Source organism: Prosopis cineraria, unplaced genomic scaffold (genome assembly GCF_029017545.1).
Source record: "Prosopis cineraria cultivar Desert tree isolate PC_DT_omini unplaced genomic scaffold, ASM2901754v1 PC174, whole genome shotgun sequence".
Classification (NCBI taxonomy): Eukaryota; Viridiplantae; Streptophyta; class Magnoliopsida; order Fabales; family Fabaceae; genus Prosopis; species Prosopis cineraria.
The window spans coordinates 24,811-32,625 of NW_026555501.1; positions in this window are offsets into that span (position 1 = coordinate 24,811).

Genomic DNA, 7,815 nt, shown 5'->3' on the forward strand with positions numbered 1-7,815 from the left:
CATACAAAATACTTTCAAAGCTTCTCTTAAGCTTGAATGGTGCCAAATTTAACCCATACTATAATCATAATCAAGAATATCATCATAATCCCATCTTATGAGTTTTACTAATATAACTCTCCACACACACTATTCTATCAATCCACAAATTACTACACATTCATACCCAATAGGTCTACTAGGTTTCGTTAATGCACATTATCATTTATGAGTCATTAAACCACTATTAATGGACATAAACCTTTCCCAACTACCACATTTATGTTAATTTTCGGGTATTAAATACTCCCATGAACTAACCACTTTCACAATTATCAATATGGTGTTCGGATACTTTAAACAACTCCCATTATACTCATTTTAATCAATGAAAATGAACCCATACTCCTATGGATCAAAAATCAATCTTCCAACCCAAATCCTATCATAAATCATCATAAATGAGGGAGAGAAAGGAAAAAGAAGGCTTAACAAACTTACTTTGAGTTTTTAGGAGCTTTAATCTATTCTTAATTTGATCCCACAATGTGCCCTAGTAGAGCCAAAGTCAAGCTCTTTGTTTTCTTCTTCTCCTCTTCTCTAGTTTTCACACAAAACGTGAACTGATTTATCAAATTTTTTGTCTGTGTGTTGTGATGCACACTGCCCTTTGCCATGGCACATGACACAGAGAGGCCCACCATATTCAAATCTTCCACTGTGCACCACAACAAGGCCCCCTTAGCTAAACACCTCATTAACTCTCTAATCACACTCATTAGGTTAATAATTCAAGATTAAATTTTCCCAAATATTACAACATTTCTAGGAGGCTTCATAAAATATGTCCCTATGGCAACGTGCATCATTTGGTTGTCTATAATAAGAAGCTCCTTGTATTTCATCACTTTAGCAATAAGTTTGAATAAGTCCCTGAACTCTATGCCTTAGAATTTCTTTCAGAGTTCTAACTTTAAACCACACCACACCATTTTAACATATTCAGTCTTAGGTAGCTATAGCTTGCATTGGCTATGAAGTTTCTTAAACCTACTCAAGAATCTTTTCAAGCTTTCTTGGGGACATTGAATAGTTCTACATAGTTATGATATGCAAACTTCCAACTCTATCATGTGCCAGGCATGCCAAAGGAGCAGGTTCTCAAAAGAGTGAGTTACAATCAAATGATCAAGTGAGTTCTAAAGGTCTTTCATCACAATTTCCTTGGAGAGTCAAGTACATGGAAGAATGATAAAGTAGCGTGCCATGTTGAGAGTAAAGCCTAATGATATTATTGATGAAATGAGTACAATTAGGTGCACTGTGAGAACGGAGAAGGAAATACAAATGTGAAACTAGCCTGGGGAGCAAAACTTGCATGGAGAAAGTAGGTCACGTTGGGTGGGATTCGTTTATGCAAGGTTAGGATTAGTGTTTTGCACTGGGCAAGTATTGTGCAAGTTTGGCAAAGTGTGTGCTCGTTGCTGTTTATAGAATATGGCAACAATGTGCTCCTTTTGAATTCAAGTTTGGCGCCATCAAGAGTAAGTAATTTCATGCATCCCTAAGGGTAAACTTCATTGTGTGGAGTGTTGAATCGAGTGCTGAGAATCTCAGGAAGTGGATAGAGTGGGTGTGACTTCGTCAATCCTTCTTTTAAATGCATCGTTCCACTTGTGCGTATGAGGTTGGTTCACTAATGAGCCACGTCTACTCCATCGCTAGTTTGGGCCTTAGTTGATTATCTTGTTTGGGCCTAGTATGCTAATTTTAGTTTAAACACATTCATTTTCTTATCTTTCTTATAAAATATAAAATCCTTTTCCTCTTTCTTAAAAATAAAATCTTCACAAAAATTCACCAATCCTAACTTCAAAGCATTTAAATCCATTAATTTGCACATGAGATATAGGAAAAATGACAATTAGGGACCCTATAAGAATATTAATTACAATTATAGATCCTAAATTATTGAAATTCTAATGACAAACCGTGGTCTTTACTTGTAATAAATTATCTTTTCTTGATTAATTTGAGATTCATAATGAATTTTTGTAATTTTCCAACTAATGTTACAAAAGTTTTCAAGTATTTTTTGTTGATTTCCTAAATGGTAACTATCGCACTCGAAAATGCAATGCAGACGATGCGAGAGCAGAGGTTCTGGCCTTTGGAGTGAAAACTGGTTGAATAGGAGTCACCACCAAAATTTTGAGAAAAATTTTGGAAAATCATTTAAAGGAGATAAGGATGGTCTGCAAAATCAAAAATATGTTCGATAGTCGATTGAGTGTGAGGAAGGTGTTAGGCATCCCACAATACCTGTTCATGAAAATAGTTACCTGAAGATAATTGTGTTAAATTAATATGGCTTTAAAGTTATTTTAATTATCCCCCTTTTTTATTCGCATGTTTGTTTTTTTAAGATGATAATAATAAAATGAAGATAATTTATAAATTTATAAGGGAGGATTTGATTTAAAATCAGACTCTGAGGCCTACGTATCCTGTAATGAGAATCAAAGTCCATGTAGTTTAGGTTTATAAATTGTTGGTAAAAATATTTTTTGAAGAGAAATTAATTTAAAATATTTCACCATTTTACAAATAAAATAATTTTTTGAAATTTTAATATGTATGTTTTAAATTACAAAAAGTAATTTAATTTTAATTATTTTCTCAACTTTTGAAATTTTGAAATGAAGAAAAGAAAGAGTTTAAAATTATTTTTTATATTTTATTATTAGAAATTTAACCGCTATATCTACAAAGCCTTATTGGCTCATACAGTAATACAATTATTCTAAATATCTATGGAGAGTCAAAAATCTCACATGATAAAAGACTCTAACAACTTAATTTATTTACTGATATTTTTAAGTATTAATAATATATATTATTTTTTAAGCATGTTCATGCATATATACTTTTTTTAAAGACTCTTAATCATCATACCTACAAAGCCTTATTAACTTATACCATAATATATTATCCTAAATATTTGTGGAGATTCAAAATCCTCACACAATAAAGAATTAAATAACATATATTTTAACTCATAATTATATAACGTATATTTTTAAATATATAAATCTTAATTATTATACCTGCAAAGTCTTATTGACTTACACGATAAGATGATTATTCTAGAGGTCTATAGATATTCAAGAGTCTCACATGACCAAAAAATTTAATGGTTATTATGTAAATACATTAATATAATTAATTAATCTTATTAAAAAATGTGTATTATTTTATTTATAAAATTCATTTATATTTACTATATAATTTAATAATTGCAATATCTATGAAGACTTATCATCCTACATGATGTGATTAATTTAAATCTCCATGAAGATTCTTTGAAATCTCACATGAGACTTAAATATTTTATTAATTTAAATTAAAAAGAAAGTTAATTTTAATGGTGGGTTATTGGAACCCATACTTAGTGCACACAAAATTGATCCTCATACTTGCTAAATTTTATTGATTTACACGATATGAGATCATTATAAATGCTTGTGAAGATTCTTAAAATCTCACACAACAAATAGGTAATCAAGATATTTGCATTTATAATTGGTGCATAATATGAATTTAGCATTCGGAGGAACAGAGAAAGAAATTATTTTGACACTTCACTCCTCTTTTGACTTGAGGATGTATTCTTTAAGATTTTTCAAATTGGCTTAATGCTCAGATATGGCTTTCGAAAGGAAATAGTGAGAATAGTGTTAATAGCATCCAACAATTAAAATAAACATGATTCACATATCATCATTATCTTCAATCACCCAATTTATTTCCTGTAAAAATCAAAATCAAGTTAACGTCTTAAGTTTAAGAAACAAAAAGATAAAAAATCAGATCCGATTCATATGCTCTTTTATGCTAAAAAAAGATATTTTAGATCCAATTTAACCTTGGTCTAACAAGCATAAGAATTGCTTCACTTTGCTTGAGACAAAACCATAATAGGAATATGCATCAAAATCATATTAAGGCAAATTGGACAGCAAACAGGAATTTTATTTAGAGTTCCCCCTTTTTAACAATAATCATCATACGTTCTTCAAGGTAATAGGATTAATCAAAATAATTAAGAAGGCAACTAAAGTTTTACTTGGAGTTTTCTCTCAGTTCTTATTGCCTCGTGTGTGTTTCTCGTATCTTGCTCCTCTCCTCCTTCCTCGCTCAAAATCACAGAACGCTGCTTCTCCTGCGTAGTACTACTCTTGTCCACCGACTCTGCGAGAGTCTTCTTTGTCTTGGCAAGCTTCTTGACTTTCAAGACCTTCATAACCTCTTGAGCAGTGATGAGCCCATATGCATGGCCGAGCTTGAGACATTAGGGCAAAAAAGCTGGACACGAGTGAAACGGACGGTCCTGTAGTCCTCGTTCTGGTGTTGATCCTCAGAAAGAGGTAATGGAATCATCCCGAAGAGACATAATGACTAGGGTTCATCTTCATGATCTCACTAGCAGTGACAGACCAGTGCAACCTCTCTATCTTGCCACAAGGGTGCTGAATCACGAGAGCAACAGCATCCATAGCCAGATTCCGCCTTCTCCTTTAGCACACGGCATCGTCTTTTTTTCTCCTCAGCCACTACTGACCTCTGCTCTCTTTTATGTCGTTTCTTATCTTTCCTCCTCTTCCCCAATTTCCTTACCTCCTCTTGAAAACAGAAGCAGGGAAGAGTTTTTTAAGAGCTTGCGTATGAGATAGAAGGCTATTTGCGTGCTTCACTCCTCTGTCCTACGTTCAGAGATTCAGTTGCAACCTGTGCCTCTTCTCTCTGCCTTCGTCTCTTCTCTGTGCGTGTGAGGTGGAAGGAGATCATAAGTCTTTGCATGTAGCTCTTTTCCCTGACCGTTGCGTTCTGCTGCCGCACCTGCACCTCTTCTCTCTGCCTTCGCACATGCATTTTTTTCAGAGGGAAACCTTCGTGCGTGCGTATTACTCCCTCTTTTTTATTTGTTTTGCAAATTTTTTAAGTGTGTGTGTGTATATATATTTATATATATATTAAGGAAAACGTTCATATCTTAAAAAAATTCAAAGGATTTAATTTTTATTAAAAAAAGTTAATTTTCATAATTCTCTGCTTGTTAAGATAATTTGGTGAAGAGATTTTAAAATATTTAAGTAATATTTTCTCCTCTATTTTCAAAATTGATTCTGAAGACCAATTAAATTTATTTATCTTTTTTATTTTATTTTTTTAAAAAATAATCCTCTAAAAGAATTAAATTTTATTTTTATATTTTTATATTTTTTTGGTTGTTTTAATAAATTAAAAGAAATAAAATCCTAACTAACAAACAATTATCAAAGTTAAAATAAAATTAAACTCTATTAATTATTTTGTCATTTTACCTATATTATTAAAATTTTATTTTTTGATCAAATTTATTATTATTTTTATTAAATTTAAAATTTTTTGAATAAAATATAGTGTTCACAATAATAAAAAATATAAGTAATAGGTTTGTAATTCTTAACTGATTTTCATAAATTCTCAACTGATATTATAAATAATTCTAAATGTATTTTATAAGTTTTTTAAGTAATTTATTTATATATTTATAATAAAATAATATAAATGATTGGCTAATGATTCACAACTAATTCTTATAAATTCTTAATTAATGTTATAAATAATTTTAAATATATTTTCTTAATATCCTAAGTGGTGTATTTGTATATTAATAGTAAAAAATTAAAATTCATAATTGACTATTACAAATTTCCGACTAATATTATACATAATTTTAAGTTTATTTCATTGATTTTTTAACTAACTATTCAAATTTTTTAATAGCAAAGTGAGAGTTATTTTTAAGACTTGTAATTATAATTAATGTTCAAGTCTCTAATTGTCATTGTCCCTAAGATATATCCGTTCCTGACAAGACATGCACGGCCTAGGAGAAGTCAAATTGTCAAAGGTGTGTGGATTAGCAGATGAGGCACTTACCGACAAAAGCATGAATATATATTATATTACTTTTTTAAAAAATTACTTAATTAAATAATTTTGAAAATATACAATTTTTATCTATTATATTTTATTTTAAAAATATATTTTTATTCCTTATATTTTAATTAATTAAAACTTATTTTCTCATTTAATTAATCTTAATTGAAAAAATAATACATATTAGATCACTTTCCTTTTTTCACTTTTGACAAGTTAATTAGATGTAATAAATATGGTTAAACATGAATATTTTTGTATGCATGAATTAAATTATAGGAAGAATAATAGTTAGGTCTCAAAATAATAAATTAATAATATTAAAGTTCTCAATTTTTTTCAAAAAAATAAGTTAAAAATATCAATTCAGATAATTATAAATAAAAAAGTTTTAATTACAAATAAGTATTTTAAAATTAAATATAAATCTTAGATTATAACAAGAATTTTTGTTTGTAACTATTTAAATTAATATTTATTATTTATTATTTAAAAAATTTTTATTGAGAACCTAACTATCATCAATTCAATTATTTGGAACCTGACTCTCATTCTCTCCAAATTACATTATTTTAATTATAATTGGCTTGATATCAAGTTGATCCTGATTGGGTCATTAATTTTTGAACCACTTTTTTAGCTAGTTTAATGATCTGACCATTAATTTTTAAATTATTATTTCAATTAATTTAATGATTGGTTTGATTTTGTTGAAAAAAAAATGATTGATTTGATTTTTAATAACTTTTTAAATTTTGTACGCTTGGGATGAGATGACTGAGGAAGTGGATAAATGGGATGTGCTCATGTGCACAAGAGAAAAACAATGCTCTCTGATCCAGTTTTTATGGTGTGGACCATCTGCCTCTCAAAACCACCGACATGTCAACTCATCATCTTGATTGTTACAAGATGTTCATAAAAGGTGATAAGATTTGAATAGTCTACATGTTATATATATTAATATAAAAATTAATAAAAATTTTTAATAAGTGCATTCATCGCTAATTTTTAAAGATAATCTCTTGATTAAAACATTCAAAAAATATTTTTTAAAAAAAATTATATGTTAAAAATTTTCAATCTAAATTAACCAGAATAAATATGCATAGACAATTTATAAAAATTATAAAAAATTTAATATTAAATTTAAATAATTTAAATTAATTTTGGATTATCCAAATTGATGATAAAATAAAATTATTAAATTTTTATATTTCAATAACTTAATTATATACTTTTAATAATTATTTATTAAAAAAATCCTTACGAGTTTAATATATTTGAATTCATACTTTTAATAAATAGTTGTGATTGAGAAATGGACGGGAAATGAGAGAAATTAAATGGAGAAACTCCTCGAAGTCGACAATTTTGTAAGCTAATTGAAGAATTGACTTGGCCTTTGCTCAATTTAATTCCAGTAGGTTGTCAGTCACCCTCCGGTCCTTCAGTATAAGGCATAAGTCGTCTCTCACATGACCTTTCAAAAATAATGCCATTAGATTAAATGCAGGATCAAAATTAAAAAAAAAAAGGAAAAAATTATGTTAAAATCTCATATAAAAAAATTAATTACTCAAGTTTATTAACAACTGAATTAAGGCAAAAAAAAAAAAAAAAGAAGAAGAAGCCTAAAGCTGTATACTGCTCAAAAACAGGAGGAGAATACAAATAGAAAACAAGTAGAAAGATCTCGTATCGTAACTCAAATCTTCAAGAGTTGAGTTTATAAGTCATTCTCTTATATTTTAGGGAGAATTTCAGTTAAGAATCATTATAGAGAATTAATTTAAAAAAAATTTGAAATTTCAATTTAGTCTAGGGGAAAAAACTCAAAAGAATTTTGAC